Consider the following 22,252-nt stretch of genomic DNA (forward strand, 5'->3'; position numbering starts at 1 on the left):
TTTGTGAGACCTAAGCAATTAGGGGAAACAATGTTGAGAGGAGAAGGATAGAGTTAAGGAGGCAAGAAGAAACATGGCCATGGCTAGGCAGGTTAAGCTTCTTCATCCTCCCATCTCCACTATTCAAAGCAACACAACCACGAATTGATCTCAGAGGCATGGCACTTGATGATGGAAGTGGAAAAGGGGATAATAAAAAAATGCAAATGCTTGATAGAAGAGAAGTTTAGATGAGAAAGAAGGTTGGCTATCATAACCCCTTCACTCATGCACCAAAGACACAAATTTTGAAAGGATTGCACTAATGTTTTGGACAACCCAGACCATTTTAGCTTAAGAAATGGAGAAAGATCAAGCTCTTCACGATGATACTCTTCAAGCATTGAGAATTTTTTAAGGAAACTTCAATTTGATGTGTTGGGGGTAATAGAATCTACTTCAAAGTGGAACCAATTTTGAGGGGAGACATAAAGGTGGGATAGCTAGAACCATTTGAGGAAAATCCTACCAACCTAATCATCTTAGATGAGGTACACTGAGTAATGGACTTGTTGTCAACTAGCATTCACCCTATCACCTATTGAGGAATATGGAACATTGACACTCTCTCAATAAATATAGGCACTATAGCCTAGTTAATGCAAATTTTCATTTTATCTATCGTATTTTTGGTCAATATCTTGGGCGTAGGTTAATAGCTAGATGCAAGGACCTATTTTGGGACATTTGTTTCTATATATTTTTGTTTAAATTATTTCTTTAATGACCAGACTGATGAAACTGTGAATTTTTTTTAGTGGTTCTTTCTTAGAAGTAACCATTCCTCACTCTAATGCATGTACTCTAATTTTTTCCATAATATAAATGCCTAATACATTTTAGTCTAGAAAAAAAAATATAATGTACCAAAATCATAACAATACTAAATTACATTTAATTAAAAATAAAACTCATTTAATATTTATTAAAATAATATATATATATATATATATATATATATATATATATATATATATATATATATATATATATATATATATATATATTCTATTAAATTAATTAATATAAATAATTTTCGTGCAATCACTATGAGAATATGAAAATTTGAAGGATTAAACTATAAACCGAGTGGAGGTTGTGTGATCCACCCACTTTGAACCCAACCCATGTCAGATCACATGTAAGAGGTACATTAGAGGCAATGTTTCTTGGATTTTCCAACGATATGAGGTCAACATGTTGCTTCACTTCATATCATCAACTTTGAGCTCATCCTGATTGTTGTTTCATTGAATATTTGACAATCAAACGGACATGGACGCAGTTAAATGACTGAATATTTGGCGAATCAATAATCGAGATAAAGATGCCCAAGTAGGTGTTCGGTGTTTTTTCAAAGAAATTCAAGTGGAGCCACAACTTTCTAAAAGTGAATTCTAATCTGTCTTTATCCAGAAAAATTGATCAAATTTAATTACTTTTCACAACAAAGAACCATTATCAAATTCTGTTTTAAAAATTTAATATTTTTCCAAATTAATTTTTAATAGATACTTTTGAAAAGGGTAACTCATTTCTCATAGTTTGTTTACACTGTATTATGGATATCCACATGGGAATGTACAAGGTTTACTCGTTATATATCATGTATATCTACATATCCAGTTTGGAATGTATAAGGTTTACTAGTTATATATCATGGATATCCACACTGGAATGTATAAGGTATATAAAGATAATGAAATAAATGATTACTTTAATAAATTTATAAATATATTGGATTTTGTTTTTTTTGTTTTTTCCTAATTTTTTTTAGGTGTTTATTTATTAATTTATTAAAATAATTATATTTAGATTTTTTCTTAGATTTTTTTTTTTTTTTTTTTTAGTGTTTGTTTTATTAATTTATTTATGTTTGTAATTTTATTTTTAGAATTTTAAGACAATTTCTTTTTTGAGATTTACTACAACTTCTTCATTTAATTTATAATCATCTTTCCCTTCATCTTGGATTAATGTTGTTCATCCTTCTTTTTGTAAGTTTTTTCCTTCTTGACTCTCCTATACTTATCTTTTTCTTTACTATCATATTCATTATTTCCTTTCTTATGTGGACATTTAGGTGCATAGTGACAATTTTTTCCACAACTGAAACATTTGAAAGACAACTTACCTTTGCATTTGTTAGACCCCTTTCTTCAATCTGATAACATATTTGGCTTCTTCTTCATCAGATACTAGCTTGAGTCTTCTTGATCTTCTTTGGTCTTCTTATCATCTTTAAAGGTTGCTTCCCGTGATGTAGATTTTCCTTTTGTGGTTCTCTTTGCATAGGAAATTAATGTTCCATGTAGTTGATCTATTGTTAATGCATTGAGGTCTTACATCTCCTCAAGAGTTGATACTTTTGCATTGGATTTGGTGGGAAGACATCTTAACACCGTTTGAACTACTGTGGAATCATTCACAATTTCATTAAGACCTCTTATAGTGTTAACTAGTTCATTTATTGATCTGAAAATCACCCTTGAGTGACCTCAGTTAATTAATTAATGAATGAAGGTATTACAAACTCATGTGCTGGTGTGTGTCTATGTCATTTTAGGCAACGGATCGATCAGATTGCAAAATACATAGACACTTGGAAAATGGAAAACAGTAAGAGAAACACAGTAAGCAAATACAAGAACACAACAATTAATAAGGAGTTCACCCTATCCTCCAGGGCTACATCTCCGGTCCAGCTCTCAGTGGTGGCCTTCTTTTATTGTGTCTTTAAAGAAGAGAATTACAATGAGGAGCTCAATCTGAGTCTCCTGAAACAGAATTGCTTGGCAGGGTGGTTCTTGGATTCCCCAAGCCACTAGAGTGCACAAACTCTTTTCCTTACCAGCTCTTGACCTCTCTAGTCTTTAATGGGAGAAGCTCAATGTGGTGCTCAATTCCCGACAGATCCTCTCAGGGATTGCTCGATGCTGCCTTATGCTGTAGGTCAGCTCGGCTTTTTGTCTTTTTTGTTTTTTGCTTCACTGTCTCTTCTTTTCTCTGTCTTCATTTTCTTCTCTCGGTGTCCTCTATCTTTATGTATATGTTTATGGCTTTAAAGCCAATCGATATCATGACTGTTCGATTCCCCTTCCACCTCCATCGGATCGCCTGCTGCTGTTCACTTGGAATCCCCTGTCTCTGCGTCATCGTCAAAGGCTCACAGGGAGTTGCCACTTGTCCTCTTACAAACTACACCATCTCTTCCTCGTTAGTTCGGTATTTTTGGTTACATCGTGGAATGAGTCATCCACCATCTTAGAGGTCAAATCGGACCTCAAATCCTCATAGATCATGGCTTAATCCCCTGTCAAATTCGGTTCTTTCATCGGGCGCGTTCTCAGCCGTTAGATCTGGAGTCCCAAAATCTGACGTCATTCGCTCATTTCGCGCGGTTGACTTGCTCGACCGTTAGCGTGCGATGAGTGGTGGTTTTCTCTCTCCTCCGCCTGCCATGGGTCAGGCGCTGAATGGAATCGCTAGGTTTTAGCCAAATCCGCTTACCGCCCAAGGGTGCCCCGATATACTACCGGTTTTGGAGCGCAGATCCCGCCTTTAGCCTTTAGCGTTTTCCCCACGGTTTTCCCAGCTTCCATGCGACCGAGCGCTCGGGGCCCTTCCTTCTCGAGGGGTTTTGCCTAGCGATGTGCAATTAGCACTTAGCGCTAATCGCGCATCAGAAATGCCCTCTGTTTCCCGATCCGGGCTTCCCAGGTGCTAGTTTTGCCTCCTACGTGGTCTCCATGGGCCTCGGTCAGCGTGCTTTGACCGAGATCCTCGTCATTCCTCGTTGGCTACCAATTTCCACTGTTCATAGGTCTTCCTGATCACTCTGTGCTCTTGAATTCGAAATTTTGTCCTGATTTGATACAGTCATGGTGTTGTGATAATCTTCATGGATCCAATTCGAATCACAGTCTTCCCACTGAAAAAGCTTTTGGACCACCAAAATTTGGTTTTCAAGCATCGACTAAGTGAGGGTACAATTGTCTCACTTGTCCAATCTCTATCCACTTTGCATTGCTCGGCTTTGAACCCTTGAGTCCAATCCTGAGGTACTCGACATCTCCCCTGCGCGTTGTCCTCACCTTCCTATCCAGAACTGTGTCTTCCTGTAATTCATTAAGATATTCAGGTAGTAGGTCATCAATAGAAGGTAATTGACTCTACTCTTCGGGATCCTCAATCAGTGAGGGTTCAAACAATCTCAAGCAATCTTCATTTACGACTGAGTAGATGTGCATGTAAATTGGTAGATCAAGGGGAAAAGAATTTTCACCAATCTTCTCAAGTATTTTGAAGGGTCCATACCTAATAGGCTTTAGCTTTTTACCTTCACCTTGCATCCTGTCCTTGCTGATATACAGCCAGACTTGGTCACCAACTTGGAAACTATGCTCCATCCAATGCTTGCCATGCCTTGCCTTGTACTTGGCTTGGCTCTTTTCCAGCTGTTCCTATATTGCCTGGTGGATATCCTAGATTTTTACAATGAACCTAGTTGCCCTGTCCACATCACTGTGTCCCTCAACTGTGGTATCTTTACCAAAGACAAAATCCAAAGGAGACCTTGGTGTGAAACCAAAACAGGTCTCAAAAGGAGATCTCTGTGTAGAAGAATGTTTTGCTCTGTTGTAAGCATGCTGCACATAACACAAATGTTCTTCCCAAAGCTTAGGATCCTTGCTGCAATATCCTTTGTGGAACTGGATCATTGTCCTGTTAACTACTTCTGTCTGGCCATCAGTTTGTGGATGAAAAGCTGTGCTTTTCTTTAGTTTGGTGTCCATCAGTTCCCACAAACTTGACCAAAACTTCCCCACAAATCGAGTGTCTCGATCAAATACAATGGAAGTGTTTAATCCAAAATGAACCCATACATGTTCAAAGAACAGTTTTGTAGTTTGTTCAGTTGTAATTTGTTTATTACAAGGTATTAAAATACACATTTTGTTGAACCCATCCACAACAACATACAGATAATCATGACCTTTCCTAGATTTAGGCAGTCCCCCAACAAAATCCATGGAAACACTTTCCCAAGGGTGAGAAGGAACTAGTAATGGAGTGTACAAGCCTAGTTTTCTATTGTTGGGCTTGCTTTTAGCACACATAGTACACCCTCTTACATATCTAGAAACTGTCTCATTCATTTTTGGCCAATAACAAAATCTTTGCAGCTGTGCAACTGTTTTACTTACCCCAAAGTGACCTGATATCAGAGAAGTGTGTGCTTCTCTAATTATCTTTACTCTCTCAATTTGTGGAATGCAGAGTTTCCCACAATGGTATAAGAGTTGGTCCTTCACATGATAATCCAATTCTTCTACCTGTTTGCCTTGACTCAAAGTTGAGTATACATCTTTAAAGTCTATATCTTGAGCATATTGTTCAATGTAGCTTTCATGTAGCACAAAATTATGCTTAAGTATGGTAGATGCATTTATAATGGGTCTAGATAACATGTCTGCAACTTTATTATGTATGCCCTTTTTATATCTGATGACTAAATGAGACTGTTGTAGGAAACCCATCCGTCTATAGTGTCTTGATTGCTGCAACTTAGTTTGGGAGCGTAGATATTGAAGTGGTTGATGATCAGTATGTATTACTGTCTCTTTGCCCATTAAGTAATGTTTCCACTTTTTCACACTCTGAACTAATGCATACAATTCTTTATCATATGTAGGATAGTTAACTACTGCAGGATTGAAAGTCTCAGAATGATAACATATGGGTTTACCATGCTGTGTCAACACTGCTCCCATAGCATAGTCACTGGCATCTGTTTGGATCTCAAATGGTCTTTGAAGATCAGGCAGTGCTAGTACAGGTGCTGTACTAATCTTTTCTTTCAAGGTGTCAAAGGCTTTCTGATGTTTGCCTCCCCACTAAAACACCTTGTTCAATCTTGTTAAAGCATGTAAGGGAGCTGCAATTAAGGAAAAGTTAGAAATGAACTTCCTCCAATACTCCTAAGAAGCTTCTCACTTTTGTAGTAGATTTGGGTGTAGGCTAGTTTACAGTGACTGCCACCTTAGAGGGATCTATTTTCAATTCACCACCCCCTACTATATGACCCAAATAATTTAGATATGTTTTGCCAAATTCACTTTTTGAGAGTTTAACATGAATTTTTTCTCTTTTCAAAACATCTAATGTCTGCTTAACATGCTTTAAGTGTTCATCCCATGTTTTGCTAAAAATCAGAATGTCATCCAGATACACAATAACAAAATCATCAAGAAAAGGTCTGAGTACATCATTCATTAATCTCATGAAAGTAGCAGGAGCATTAGTTAAGCCAAAAGGCATAACCAGACACTCATACAATCCTTGCTTTGTCTTGAAAGCAGTCTTCCATGCATCTTGTTTTGCAACTCTGAACTGATGGTATCCACTGTGCAAGTCTAACTTGGTGAAATAAACAACTTCCTTCAATTGATCTAAAATATCATCTATGCGAGGAAGGGGATAACGATTTTTGATTGTTATCTTATTCAGTGCTCGGTAGTCAATGCACATTCTCCACGAGCCATCTTTCTTTCTCACCAAAACGATTGGTGACCCACATGGTGATGTGCTAGGCCTGATGAACCCTTTCTCGAGCAACTCCTGCACCTGCTTCTTGATTTCAGCATTCTCTAAAGCAGACAACCTGTACATTCCAATGTTAGGCAATGGAGCATCTTGCTGCAAAATAATATCATGTACTATTTCCTTTTTGGGTGGCAGACCTTTAGGTTCTTGAAACAAGATATCATACTCTGAAACAACCTTTTCTATATCATCTTTTTGTTTAGCATTACAACCCTCAAATACATTGGTTTTTTCAGGTTTCTTTTCCTTTACAACCATCAGCAAGAATTGTTTGCATGAATTTATCATTCTTTTCATCTGCCCTGAGTTTATGAGAGTATAATTATTCTTGAGCTTATGAGCTCTTACAAAGTATTTGATTCCATCTTTAACAAGTAGATACTTGTTCTCAGCTCTATAGAAAATAGCTTTTCTATCATACAAGTAAGGACTTCCTAAAACAATTCCACATATATCCAAAGGAATTATGTCTAACTCAACCTCATCTACAAATGTTGACCCAAAAGAAAACTTGAGTTTGCACTATCTAGTCACTTGTAGTTGTGTTTTATCATTCAACCATCCTAATGGGTATGGTTTCTTGTGAGGTGTAGTTGCCAATCCCAATTTCTTTACAATTGCTTCAAAAATTAAATTTACTTGTGAGCCACTATCAAACAAAGTATCAATCTTTTGATATTTGGAAACAACTCGAATATGGAAAAGCTCATGTCTTTTTCTCTCATTTTCTTCATCAATAATAAATTGTATAGAATTACTAGTAGATGCTTCAGAATTCTTACCTTTTATACTTGTGGCTGCAATGGTTGTTTCATCTCCCGAGTCTAACCCCAAATCTTTCTGAATAGCTGCAGCAGTCTTCTTCTTCTTGCCCTCGAACTTCTTAGGTCTTAGCTCTAGATGCAAAATCCCATAATGCTCATCATCATGCCCATCCTTTTTACAGTGAGTGCATGAAGCTTTTCTTTTCTGTGCAGTGTTAGCCTTCCTTGCTTTCCATTTCTGCTTTCTTTTCTCCTTGCTCTTGCTTGCAGTGGGTTGGGATGATCCCCCAACTTCTGGATTTCCATTCTTTCCTCTAGCTTCTAGATGAGTAGCTTGTACAAATACCTCATCTATACTAGTGGAATTAAACATGAGGATGGTATGCCTCATGTAGCTGTGTAGACCACCAATGTACTTCAAAAGAGTTTCAGGTGAGTCTAATGAGATTCCTAGAATCAATGCTCTCTTTCTAAATTCTTGAGTGTACCCTTGCACACTTTGCCCTTTCAACTACCAAAGAGTTTGCCAACTCATCATGGCTTGTTGCATGTAGGCCAATGGATAGAACTGCTTTTTGATTTCAGAAACAAATTCACTCCAGACGGAGATGGTCATACCATGTCTTTTCATGTCAGCTTGGGTTCTGCCTTCCCACCAAACCAAGGCAGTGCCTCTAAGGTGTAAGCTTGCCAGCTGAATCTTGCTCTTGTCTGAATCGATGTTCTGTACTCTGCAATAAACATTAATTTGTCTAATCCAATTGTCCAACTTTGCATTTAACTCTCCATCATATATGGGTAAATCAAATTTAACATCTAGTTTGATCAAAGATGCTTTCTTTTTGTGTTCAGGGCTGTTAGGAGGTGTGATAAAGATTTCCTCTTTCCCTTTTCCTTTTGAGTGGTCATGGAAAGGTGATTCATCTTCTCCTTTGTCTTGTTTAGAGCCTGATGAATCTTCATCCTTTTGTTTTCTAAAGTCCCTATACATTTCTTCTACCATGGAATTTATGGCTAGGAAACTTTCTATGAATTAAGGGTCTGGCCCCATAGAACCTTCCTCTGACATTGTCTTCTGAGGATAGACTCTCCCAATTTTCAGGATTAGTTTCGACCAACTCTCCTTCTCCTAATTTGAGCTTTGATCTAGTGAGCATTCAACAGCTAAACCAACACAAGCTTGTCTAACCTTACAGCCTAGAGCTCTGATACCACTTGATCTGAAAATCACCCTTGAGTGACCTCAGTTAATTAATTAATGAATGAAGGTATTAGAGACTCATGTGCTGGTGTGTGTCTATGTCATTTTAGGCAACGGATCGATCAGATTGCAAAATACACAGACACTTGGAAAATGGAAAATAGTAAGAGAAACACAGTAAGAAAATACAAGGACACGACAATTAATAAGGAGTTCACCCTATCCTCCAGGGCTACGTCTTTGGTCCAGCTCTCACTGGTGGCCTTCTTTTATTGTGTCTTTAAAGCAGAGAATTACAATGAGGAGCTCAATTTGAGTCTCCTGAAACAGAATTGCTTGGCAGGGTAGTTCTTGGATTCCCCAAGCCACTAGAGTGCACAGACTCTTTTCCTTACCAGCTCTTGACCTCTCTGGTCTTTAATGGGAGGAGCCCAATGTGGTGCTCAATTCCCGATAGATCCTCTCAGGGATTGCTCAATGCTGCCTTATGCTGCAGGTCAGCTCGACTTTCTGTCTTTCCTGCTTTTTGCTTCACTGTCTCTTCTTTTCTCTGTCTTCGTTTTCTTCTCTCGATGTCCTCTGTCTTTTTGTCTCTATTTATAGCTTTAAAGCCAATCGATCTCATGACTGTTTGATTCCCCTTCCACCTCCGTCAAATCGCCTGCTGTTGTTCACTTGGAATCCCCTGTCTCTTCGTCATCGTCAACGGCTCACAGGGAGTGGCCACTTGTCCTCTTGCGAATTGCGCCGGCTCTTCATCGTCGATTTGGTTTTTTCCGTTACACTGTGGAATGAGTCATCCGCCATCTCAACGGTCAAATCAGACCTCAAATCCTCATAGATCGCGGCTTAATCCCCTGTCAAATCCGGTTCTTTCATCGGGCGCATTCTCAGCCATTAAATCTGGAGTCCCCAGATCTGACTTCATTCGCTCATTTCGCACGGTTGACTTGCTCGACCGTTAGCATGCGATGAACAACATTTTTCTCTCTCCTCCACTTGCCATGCATCGGGTGCTGAATTGAATGGCTAGGTTTCAGCCAAATCCGCTTACCGCCCAAGGGTGCCCCCGATATACTGCCAGTTTTGGAGCACGGGTCCCGCCTTTAGCCTTTAGCATTTTCCCCACGGTTTTCCCGGCCTCCATGCGACCGAGCGCTCGGGGCCTTTCCTTTTCGAGGGGTTTTGCCCAGCGATGTGCGATAAAAAATGCCCTCTATTTCCCGATCCAGGGGGTGCCAGTTTTTCCTCCTACGCGGTCTCCATGGCCTCAGTCAGCGCGCTTTGATCGAGGTCCTCGTCGTTCCTCGTTGGCTGCCAACTACCACTATTCAAAGGTCTTCCTGATTGCTTTGTGCTCTTGAATTCGAAGTTTTGTCCTGATTTGATACAGTCATGGTGCTGTGATAATCTTCATGGTTCCAATTCGAATCATTTATGTGAAGAAATAATTTAGCTATGTCCTCATACTCATTCATCATCAATTATTCAAATGACATTTTATAAACATGGAGTCTAGCCTTCTTTACCTTGCTATCACCTCCATAGAAATTTTACAACTTATCCCACATCTCTTTGGCTATGTTGTAGTGCATGAGTTTAACAAATTCAGATTAAGACAATCCATTTAGGATTGCATTCATTGCTTTAGCATTATAAGAAAAATTGATCTTGTCATCTCTTTCAACTAATACATTTGGATTTTCATAGCCATTCAACACTGCATCACAAACATCTACACCAAGGGACATTAAGTAAGTCCTCATTTTTGCTTTCCAATGCATAGTTCATTCCAATGAACAAAGTAGCTTTATCAATGATATTTCCATCCTAGTTGGCCATGTTTCAAATCTAGATCTACCTTATAGTTGTTAGACCATTGTTGAAGAAACCTACTCTAATACCAATTGTTGGAAACTCCCATAATACTGAGAGGGTCGATGAATCAATATTTATATAATTTTTAACAATTTTTTAGCCAATAAAACACATTCAGTGAGGAAACAAATGCACCAAACACATAGAACTTGAACATAATATATTTACGTGGAAACCCATACAGGAGAAAACCACAAAACTTCTTGATTATAATGTAAATGAAAGCACCAACTTTAGTTTACATCGGATTTTGTAGGAACTAACTTACAAGAGGCACCAACCCCTTTTTCTTTGCGAGCACCCACTTAATAGAAGCATCAACTCCCACTTGTTTGGAAGGAACCAACCTACTAAATGAACCAAGCCCATGATTTTTACAGACACCAAGATAAAGGAGACTCCAATCCCCTGATTTTCAAGCACTAACTTGCTTCAACCACTCATACCCCTTTTTCATACATTTTAAACTTAGATCCATAAGATTTTTCATTAAAGTTTTAAATAGGAAATAATATTTAGTCTCTGGTCTTCTTTCTCTCTTCCTCTTACTTAGATATGATCTTAGCCATTTAGTTATACTTTGGTCTGTTTGCATTTTTCAGATCAACCAATTCTCTTTTCACAACAACTTCATATTTAAACGACACTACACACTCTACTTCTCCTTGGTGATCCTCTGAACCTCTATATCAGATCTCCTCTTCTCTTTAATGCAAAAACTTGTGTCAATCCTTCTTTTCTTGGTCTTCTATAGGTTTTTTGCTATTCTCCTTGAGCAATTTCCCTCTTCTCATATCCACAAGTTCAACAAAATTGCAATTATTTTTCTCAGTATTTATAAATCATGGCCTTTATTTACCATGGGTAGTGATCCATGGCATTGAACCATGTTATTGCATCTTGACCATATCATGTGACCTTCTTAACTAGTTCAACATGTCACACTCTACTTACATGAATTACTCTCCCATTTAGATCATGTTCACATTCTTCAACTACACTCCTCTTGCTTAGATCTAATATCTTGTACAACATAGCAAAACTATATTCAAATCTACCATCAACACCCTTTGTGCTCTATTTCCTATCTTTTACATGCACAAATTTGAGCATATAAACACTGCTCACCCTCAATCATCCATATATGGCCACGTATTTCACATGAAACACATGTTGATATCTACATTCTCTGCTAATAACTCATTCAACTCCCTTGAATCACAGCACTCACTACAAATTTCTCGTTCTATATGCTTTTTCTTTTATGTGTTTTCATGGTGCAAGAGCTCCTTGCACCTTTCCTTAGAACTTTTCACATAACCATACGCTATTATTGGGGGTTGGGACTTCAAGCGTAAATTCCCTTTCTAACTTATATAGGGTCTAGATGAATCAAGAAGCACATCACCATGTTTAGCCTCGGAGGGCCACATGGTTGGATCACCTTTTTCTGTGGGGAACCATGTCCCACACGAAACTATGACCAAATCATTTATTTCTACTAAAATTTGGGTATGGGTTCATCATTAACAACTAACTTGTTGCATGGGTAGAGGTCCATATGTTCAAATACTCCCCATACTTCTGGAACCATGATTTTCCAAAACTTTGTTTATTCACCTGCTTCACCTCCAAATCATGAACGCTTAGATAACTCAGTGCACTTTTGGATTCTAGGATAGCCTAGTAAGGGACCCGTAGAGGTTAGTCTTCTAGGATGCCATTTGGAATAATATGGGAAAATTAAAATATACATGAATACTCCACCTAAATAATACCTTGGCATGGATCTAGAGGCCTAAGAGTTTTCCATGTTGCTGCTCTGTGGAACAATAAGAACTCACCACCTATCTTTGTACCATGCATCACACATTGCCACATTTCTTCTCAGTCATCTTCCATGTGTCACACACCAAACATCCACTTGGCGACTCAAAAGTGTTGAAACCAAGTGTCGTGTGTCATCGCCCTTAGTATTCCATGTCATTATTTAAGCCACATCACTGCCACCCATCATTTCCATCTTGTGCCATGTGTGTGGACATGTCATAATAGGGTCCACTTGTTGTTTGAAGTTAGGAAATTTGGATCCAACCCATTTCTTAAGTGTTTCCTTGTTGCACTCCAAAAACCCTGGATTCCCATATGCCTTGGTGCATCCTGGATGGGTCTGGATGCCTAAATGACTTGGTGGCTTGAGTGAGTTTGTGAAGCTTGTATTTCCCACCAAGGCTTGGACTACTTCACTTCAAACTCAAGTTTCTCTTCATTCTTGGGAGTTAGACAAAGTGTTTTATACTGTTGGAAATCTCTCTGAAAGGGATATCTAACTAGAAACTTTCCATTCTCTTTTGAATAAGGTAACTATAAGCAAAATCCTTACAAATATAGACTACTCAAGCTACACATCCAACAATCAACAAACATGTTAGACTTCCAACACTCAATAATAAAAAACAACTTTAGGTATATAATAACATCAATGGAAATGGATACTTAACAATATCCCCCTTAACTTGACATCAATGACAACAAACTCCCAATGCACTCAACAATGTGATCGAAGTGTAAGAAAGCTCTTGGATTTCAAAAATTGTCTATGTTAAAGGTATTTGATGGGCATACCTTGCAACCTCATGGGGTTTTTCCTACTTTTCCTATTGAGCTTAAGGAAAAAGGATATCAATTGAAGCCAAAGGCATCGATGCCGCATTAGATTATAATCTCTTACTTGGTAAAATCTTGTTTTGTGACATGATTATTATTGTCTCATTCATCTTCCATATCATGATGGATCCCTATTAGGGTAAAATAGTCACTATCAACCAATTGACCTTTTGCATAACCAACTTGCTTTTCCATGATAGTCAATCACTTTATTTTGTATGAGGCTCCCCTTTTTTTACTACAAGCATTGGAGCAGGGATCTCCAAAGACTCTTTGTTAATGGTCACCTTTCCCTTGACTCCTCCTGACAGGTCGCAGTCTGACGACACTATTAAAATGATCACATTCATCACTTATGACTCCTATGGGTCCAATAAGCCTTGCATAGTACCTTATCCATCAAAAATCAACAATGTATAGCGATCATATGCCTTTGATCCTGGTTGAACTTGCTTACCAAGCTATCGAAATGGCAACTTCTGACCTTGAGCCAAGCTTCCCACATGTTGTGGAGCTTGTTGCTTATTCCTCGCTTGCATGGGATGTTTATCATTCAAGTTCCAATGAATTCCTTGATACGATGATGCCATTGTCAGGCTAGTTTACTGACCTAAATTAGGACACAATATTCATATCAATTTGGTGTTTGTAAACTTGGAAGCACACTACAATATGTAATGAGTTAGATTAGATTAGCTGCCACTTCTAGGTTGAATTAAAATCAAAAGTAAAAACAAAATACTAAGTCAAAGAAGCATGAAACAAAACTCCATTCTAATCACATAGGCTTGAAATGTAAAACACAGTTACTTGGGTCAGGTGAAGAGAGGGTGCGGAAGGGATTTCAAGGGAACTAAGCGAAGAATGGAACAGAAAGATTTCTGAATATTCTTTGACAATGATACAGTGAAGAGGAATGTGGGAGTGCTCACAATTTAATGAGGGAGATCTGCAGTGATGGCTATCAAGGATAAGACAGATCACATCACCATTCCTAGGCATAAGATCATGATCCACCTTGGTCTTCGGACTAGAATCAGATGTTGATACTCTCCAAATTTTTGGTTGGGAAGCCCGTGATTTCCTTATGAGTTTAACTGCTGAAATATCTCTCCATTGATTTACTGATGTCCTTTTGCTGATATTTTGGTGGTTTTCATTCTTTTTTTTAATGAGAGTAATTTTTCTCATGGTGACTAAATTGTTCTAAGGAACTGAATTGTAATATAAATCCTTGTTTTCCCTGATGATTCCTTCACTTCTTTAAGTTGCCTTGTTTGCATAATTGTCCGCTATTTTATTATGCTCTCTCAAAATGCTTGAATGTAACATTTTCTGCATTGTCCAGATTGGTTCTTATCCGTTTATATATTCTATTCATGGCTGAGTTGGTGGGGTTTTTATTCCTATCCATTGCCTCTATGATGATAACTGAGCCTCCCATTATTATTGGATCTTGGATGGCTCTCTTTTTAATTATCCTTGATCCCAGTAACAAGATATACACTTTTGCTTTATTATTTGTTGTTTCTCCCAGTCCCCATTGTTACACTAAAAAATGTCACCATGACTATTTGCAGTTAGTATGGCTCCATCCACTGTCATACTATCCTCCTTGGCAAGTCTCATGCCTCTGCTCTCCATGTCAAACTCCAAAAATGAGAGAAAAGTCATTTAAAAGTCATTTATCTCTGTACGCAGTTTCTCTTAGCCTTACCTGCGGATACGCAACCCAAGTTCACAATACCTGCGTACTTGTACGCTTTGTATGTAAAGGGGTGGGTGCGTACCCCTGTAAAAGGCAAAAGGCGCGAGTTTCATCTTAAAAAGTTACTTGTGGTCATTTCTAGAGCATTCTAGAAGATGGTTTGACGTGTATGAAGCGCCTCCAGATGGTTCATGCACCCAAAGAAAGAGGAACTTATCCCATGAAGAGGGGAGCTATCCCATTGAAAGAGGGGCTTATCCCATTCATGGTGGAGCTAATTAACTTCCTCTAGAACACTATAAATACAGGCATTGGGCAGAGGGAGGAGAGGTTGAAAGCTGAACATTCCTAAGGGTAGATGCTGCTGGAATTAGGACTTCCTTGTATAAGCTTGTGAGGAGAGATTACCATCATTACTTGTTGTATTTGGAAGTGGGTGAGCTGATCAGAGTAAAGGAGGACTCTTGTGGACCCTGGGAGGAACTTGCACAACACCAAGGCTCAGGTTGTAATGGTTTCTTTTGTTACCTTTTAATACAAATAAGTCCATTCTTCTCAATAACTTGTTATTTATGAGTTGTTTCATATACTCCTTGGTCTATATGTTAAATATGTTTTATTTTATGTGATATTCAGGTGCTATTTAATCGTTTGATTGTTAGTGAATGCAGGTTTCGAAGAGAAGGAGGAGCTCATCCGGATCAACGAAGCTGGACTACTACAACAGCATTGGGTTATAGGTAAGATCTAAAACACTTGATTTCTCATAGTATAAATGCATATTTAGAGAAGGATTTCTCCTATTTGTCTTGTTTGTCACTAGAAAGTCTTAGGCTTCTAGGGAGGTGGACTTTGTCCACAAAGTGCACTCATTCCGCGTGACACCCATTCATAGGAGACTATCACTTTCCCCCTGGATCGATTATAATACCCCCCACCCCTGCTTTCCGAGGGTTGTTTTTAGATGCCCCATCAAAGGAGAGGCTGTATCTTTTTTGATTTTCTTTCCAGTTTGTGAATTCTCCTTCATTTAGTCAGATTTTCCAACTCTATGCTGTAGGTATTTTGATAAGACTTTTTTTCCCATTGTTTTTTATTGTTGCTTTACTAATCCAGTCTCTTTCTCTTGCTGTAAGGTATTGTAATCCATTGTTGTAGTTCCTTTCATGTTTAGGATTTCAGATGTCAGGCCCCATGTTTTTGATAAGATTTTCCCTATTCTTGGGGTCTGATATTTGAAAATGCTCTTGTTCCTTGTGAGCCATATTTGCCAACACAAAACTGCTGGTAGGCATTTCCAGAATCTATTAATTGTTGCCTTTTTCTTTGTTGAGTAGGGATATGCCTTTTCCCATGCTTGAAAGAAATCCAAAAAAGAGTTGGAAAATTTAAATTGGTTTCCAAGGGGCTTTAGAGTTGTTTCCAAATTGTCTCTTCTTCCTTCAGAAACATAGAACACCTGGATGGACCATAAAAACTTTTTTTTGAGGTTTTCAGAGGTTAGAATTTTTCCTTTTAAAAGGGTCTATATGAACATTTTGATTTTAGGAAGGCTTTCAATCTTCCACACTAACTTCCGATGGGCCCAATCCTCATGGTTCTGTTGATCTTGGAGAGCTTTGTATCCTATCTTGACAGTGTAGCATCCTTCGCTTGGATCCCAAGCAAAGGTGTCTTCTTCTTGAATGCTTGTCGAAGTTGTTCCTTTGAGGTGCTTCCTTAGATTGTCCCATTGACCTTTCAGATTTGGGGGAATTCTTATAGTGTTCCATTCTTGCCAATTTCACTTTTCCCATTTGGAGATTGAATGTAGTGTATTTAGGCCTCTTTCATTCATCTAGATTTGGATGTCTTCAAGTCTCGTCTGGAGCTTTAGGGGCTCCTTCCCCATAATTCTGTCCTCCCATATTGAGATTGTTTTCCCATTGCCTGGAATTTTGGAAATATGATTTATGATTAGAGGAGTTATCTTCTTCACAAGCTTCCAAACTTGTGTGCACGGCCTTATGGGAATATTTTCAATCAGTAGCTTTGTTCTCAGTTGGTTCATGTATTTTATGGCTAGAGTTTTTTTCCACCACCTCTCCTTGCATGTTATCATTCTCCATATGATTTTCATTCCTAATGCAGCATTCATTAGGCCATGAAGTCTTATGGATAAGCCTCCTTGTTCATATGGTAATGTGACTTGCTCCCACTTAACCAGACTAAACTTTTTGTTCTCTTGTTTCCCTCCCTGCCATAGGAAGCCTCTTATTATTAGTTCCATTTGCTTATGAGCACTTGCCGGTGCCAGAATTATAGCATACTGATAAATTGGGAGCGCCATGAGTAAGGCCTTAATCAAGATTACCCTGCCTGCCATGTTGAGCCACATCATACCCCATTTTTGGATTTTATCTTTCATTTTTTCAACCTGCTTGATCCATAGTTCTGCTTTCAGATTCTCTTTTGAGATGGGAAGTCCTAGATAGAAGAAGTGGGTCCATCTTTCTTGAATAGGGATCTCAAGAATTTGTGAGATCCTTTGCATGATTCTGGGAGAGGTGTTCCAGCCATAAATTCTACACTTTGTATTATTTAAGAGCCCCCCAGAGGCCTGTAGAAAATCTTCCAGGACCTTTTTAAATCTTCTAGCAATTATACTTGAAGCACCTCCCAACAAGAGAGTGTCATCCGCAAAAAGAGAGTGATTAATGCTTTTAACACCTCTTGCGATTTGTAGACCTGTGATGTTTCTTTCTCTCCTTTGTTTTTCTAGGGCTCTGCTTAGAGTTTCTGCCATAATGATATAGAGAAAAGGGGAGAGAGGGCACCCTTGTCTCAAACCTCTCGTGCTCTGGAAGAAGTCACTTGGTCTTCTGTTTATAAGAGATGCTATCCATGGGTCCGAGATGCAGACTCTATTATATCTTTGGAGAACCCAATTTTTTTAGTGCAGCCATTAGATATGGTAGACTGACCCTGTCAAAGGCGTTAGCCATATCTAATTTTATGATGATTCCTTTTTCTTTTCTTTGCATGCTTGAGTGGATGGCTTCCTGAACAACAATTACATTGTCAACAGTCTTCCTGTTAGGAACAAAGCCTCCCTGATTTTCAGATATTATTTCCAGGAGCACTTTCTTGATTCTGTTAGCTATGATTTTTGTTACAATCTTGTAGGAGGAGTTGCAAAGGGAGATTGGCCAGAATCTATTGAAAGTGGAGGGATTGGATTCCTTTGGGATTAATGCCATATAAGAAGATTTTGTATTGCCTCCCATTTTGGAAAACATTTCTTACCATCCTTAAGAAATCCTTTTTTTATGGTTTTCCAATGTTGCTTGTAAAAGGCTATTGTGAATCCATTTGGCCTGGAGCCTTATCTGGGTGGAGGCTCCAAATTGCTGCCACTACTTCCTCTTCTGAGATTTCTTTATTCATTTCTACATTCTGTTCTTCTCTTATTTTTTTTTGAGTGTGCTGAAGGAAGTTCTCATATTCTATTGTTTCTTCATTAGCTGTCAGGAGGTTTTTAAAATGATTATGTGCTGCTTTTTTCAGCTCCTCTGCTCCCTTATTTCTTGTCCATCCACTTGGATTTTATCTATCTAGTTTTTTTGCTCTTCTTATTTGCATAGTATTGTGAAAATTGTTGTGTTTTTGTCCCCTGCATTCAGCCAAAGACTTCTAGACTTCAGTCTCATCTCTTCTTCATCTTTTCTATTCTCTTTAGAAATTTGCCAAAAAACTCATTTTCTTTTAGGTAGTCTTGTTTATCCTCCTCTTTATTTTCCGTTGCCTCTTGCATGCTGTCCATTTTTATTTGCAGCTCTGTTTTCCTTTTTTTATTTTGTATTTCATTCTCTCTTGCCCAATCTTTAACTTAATTCTCAAATTTTTTTAATTTGTTTCCCACACATAATGAGGTGAGCCTATGATCTTTTATGCCCATGCATCTGAAATTAGATTTCCTGAAGTCTTCATTGTTGTCCCATATTAGGTTGTACTTAAATGGTAGAGGCCCTTGGTTATCCATTTTGCCCAAAATGATTGCTACTGGCTTGTGGTCAGATGTCATGGTGTGGATTATTTTGGATCCTTCTGAATTGAAGCTTGGTGCAATATTTTCTTGGACCAATATATGATCTAGCCTCTCCTTTATATTTCTCTTCCCCACTCTCTTATTACTCCATGTATATTTCCCATTACTTGGCGATATGTCAATTAACTTATTCTGTTCCATTGCTATTTCCAGAGCCTCCCTGGATGGGTTGGCATGGTAGGACCCTCCAAATTTCTCCTCGATATTTCGTACCAGGTTTAGGTCCCCTCCAGGACCACTTTCCTATTTTGGACTTCAGTTAGAGTTTCTTTTATTATACTCCAACATTGCTATTTTTTCCCTGTAATTATGGGGCATAAGTGTTGATGAAGCTGTAGTACTCCTTGGTGTTTATTTCCTTGAGGTCTGTTTTGATCCAATGTTGCATGTTTCTCCTTTTTTTGTTGCATCAATTCCCATTTTCCTTTTCTCCAAAGTGTGCAAGTTCCTCCTGAGGACCCTATAGCCTGTACTGTTGTTCCTTCATATTTATTTGTTTATTTATTTATTTTTTTAATCATTTTTTCAGATTCTTGACTGTTTGTTTTGGTCTCCTGAATCATAAATATATCTGGGAATTCTTTTGCTAGAATGTCTCTTACTGCATTCACTTTGAAGGTCGTTCCCAGTCCACGACAATTCCAGGAGACCACTATCATTACTTATTTGTTTGGTGGAATGCAAGAGCTTTCCCTCTATGTTGATTTTTATCATTGTTTCCAAAACCTTTCCCAAAGAAAGATTCCATTGGTTGCTACGTGCCTAGAGCCATCTCCTTAGCTGTTGCTTCATCTCTCAACTCCTTATTTGATTTCCTTCTTGCTTTTTTTTTTTATGTTCAAAGGTTTGAAGGGACTCCTTGGACTGGTTTCTAGTTAATATTCGATCCACTGATGGGGTGGGGGAGAGCGGGGGTTTATAGGAAGAGGAGACAAGATGGGGGAGCTTTGGGGGTGTGGAGGGGATCAGGGTGAGGGAGGAGCAGAAGGCTCTTCCAAGGGTCCGAAGGGATTTGAATTTATGAGAGTTGAAGGGATTTCTGCGTTGGGTGAGGGAGGGGAGGGTTAAGTGGAAGTTTGGGGCTGCGATGAGGAAGGGAGGGGCTATTTATTGGATGATTTCTTTCATTTTACTTGTTCCCATTTGTTTTATAGTTCTTCTACATTTTCATTTTCTTTCTTTTTTGAGAACCTATTTGCGAAATGACCACATTCATGACATACCTTGCACTTGAAGGGGATTTATTCGTAGTCCAGCAGCTGTATATGTGTTTATTGATCCACATTAATATTTATTACTTCCGAAAGACCTTTCCCTAAGTCCACTTCTACACAGATCCTCGCGCATGCATGCATGTTCTCCTTTGGTTCACATCTGTCTATGTATTCCCTATTGCGTTCCCAATGGATTTTATTGATTCGTCTCCCCAATAGTGGAGAGAGAGATGTGGCAACCTGACCCACACTGGCACAATGTTGGGTACATCCATTTCAGGGTCAAAGTTAGGAGTCCATCGATTTAGATATAATCCTCTCATATCCATGAAGTATGGGTTGTTCCTGAAGATTAAGTCTCGGTAACCTTATGGAAAATTTTCCATTGAGTAACGAGGTCCAATTTCTTTCAACCCATTTCTAAATAGACTTGGGTGATGGCCATAGTCCAGTAAATTGCCCAACCTGGTCGCGTTCTTGAAGGGAAAGCACTGCTCTACGAGGAAGATTCGATGGAAGGGAGATCTCAGGAATGTTATCCAATATTTTGACGAACTTAGTTACTGATGGCCTATTTTTTGGAGGTCTCGTTGCAGAGATGAGAGAAGCAAACACATTTTCAGAATCTTCAGGTTCCTTATGGTGATCTGGTGGAGGCCCTCCATCTTCTGGAGAGTCCATTTGCTCCAAGGGTGCAGCAGCAGGAGGTCGCTGGGAGGTGGCTGCGGGCAACGTGAGCATAGGCTAGGTCACACAAATCTCACAGAAACGTAGCAGCAGGGGCACTCCACATACATTAAATGAGATTGTTACTTATGTTCTCTTTTCAAAGAATTCAATGACATCTTCACTTGATCATATGAAGAAATGCATAACATCAATCCTTGGATGCTAGAGTATGAAATCATCAATTAGGAAGGATCTAAGCTAGTGAGGAAATGGCTCTATCTAGTTAATCCTTGTAAAGATACTACCATCAAGGTGGAATTTTGAAATATTTCTTAAATTTGAGTTGATCTATCTAGTTCCCTTGACAAAATGGGTTTCCAACATTGTTCTTGTCACCAAAAAACATGATACCATTCTTTTCTGTGTTAATTATAGAGATTTGAACCATGTTCATCCAAAAGATAACTTCCCAATCCCTTCCATTGTTCAAATCATCGATGAATGCATTGATAGTGAGATATTCTCCTTCATGTATGATTTCTCCAGTTATAATTAGATCCAAATTAAACCAGAAGATCAACATAAAATTAATTTTTATTTTTCCTTTGGGTAAAGCATATCAAGAACTACCATTTGGTATTAAAAATTTTGGGGCCACTAGACTTATGGTTTTCACAACATCAAGAAAATTTTGGAGGAATATATGGTTGACCTCGCTACCCACTATGGTTGATGGGATTATCATCCAGTAGATCTACGAGCCATCTTTATGTGTTGTTGCTACTATAATATTTATTTGAATCCCCATAAATGTATCTTTTGTGTTGTTTCTAGGCTCTTTATATTCTTCAATGTGTCCAATTATAGGTTCACGATTGATCCTTGCAAGTTTGAGGCGATCATAAATGTACCTACTCCACACACTATTAGTCAATTTCAAACTATTCAACATAAAGCGAACTTCTTATGTCGATTCATTTCCAACTATGCTAAGATCACAAATGGTTTCACGCACCTTCTCAAAAATGATACACCATTTGTATGGGATGACCAAGCACAATGATATTTTTCTGCCTTGAAAAAGGCTTTGTTGTTCGCATCACTATTGAGCCCTTTCGACTACAAATGGGACTTCATTTTGTATCTCACAACCTATGATTTGACCCTTGTGGATTTTTTCTCGTCCAAGAGGACAAGGACAATTATGAGAACATCATCTAGTACCTTAGAAAAGGATTAGTGGGGGCATAAATTCTCTATATATACATTGAAAAGTTGGCTCTAGTTGTTATCTTCACTATCCAATGGCTTAGACACTACATCCTCTTATGCAATACCACCATAGTTTCTAACTCTAACACCATGAGACATTTTCTTAGTAGGTAGATTATTTGGGGAATTATTCCAAATGGATAGTTA

This window comes from Pinus tabuliformis, chromosome X (genome assembly GCF_031772625.1).
Source record: "Pinus tabuliformis cultivar Carrire ecotype Pingquan chromosome X, CPIR1, whole genome shotgun sequence".
NCBI lineage: Eukaryota > Viridiplantae > Streptophyta > Pinopsida > Pinales > Pinaceae > Pinus > Pinus tabuliformis.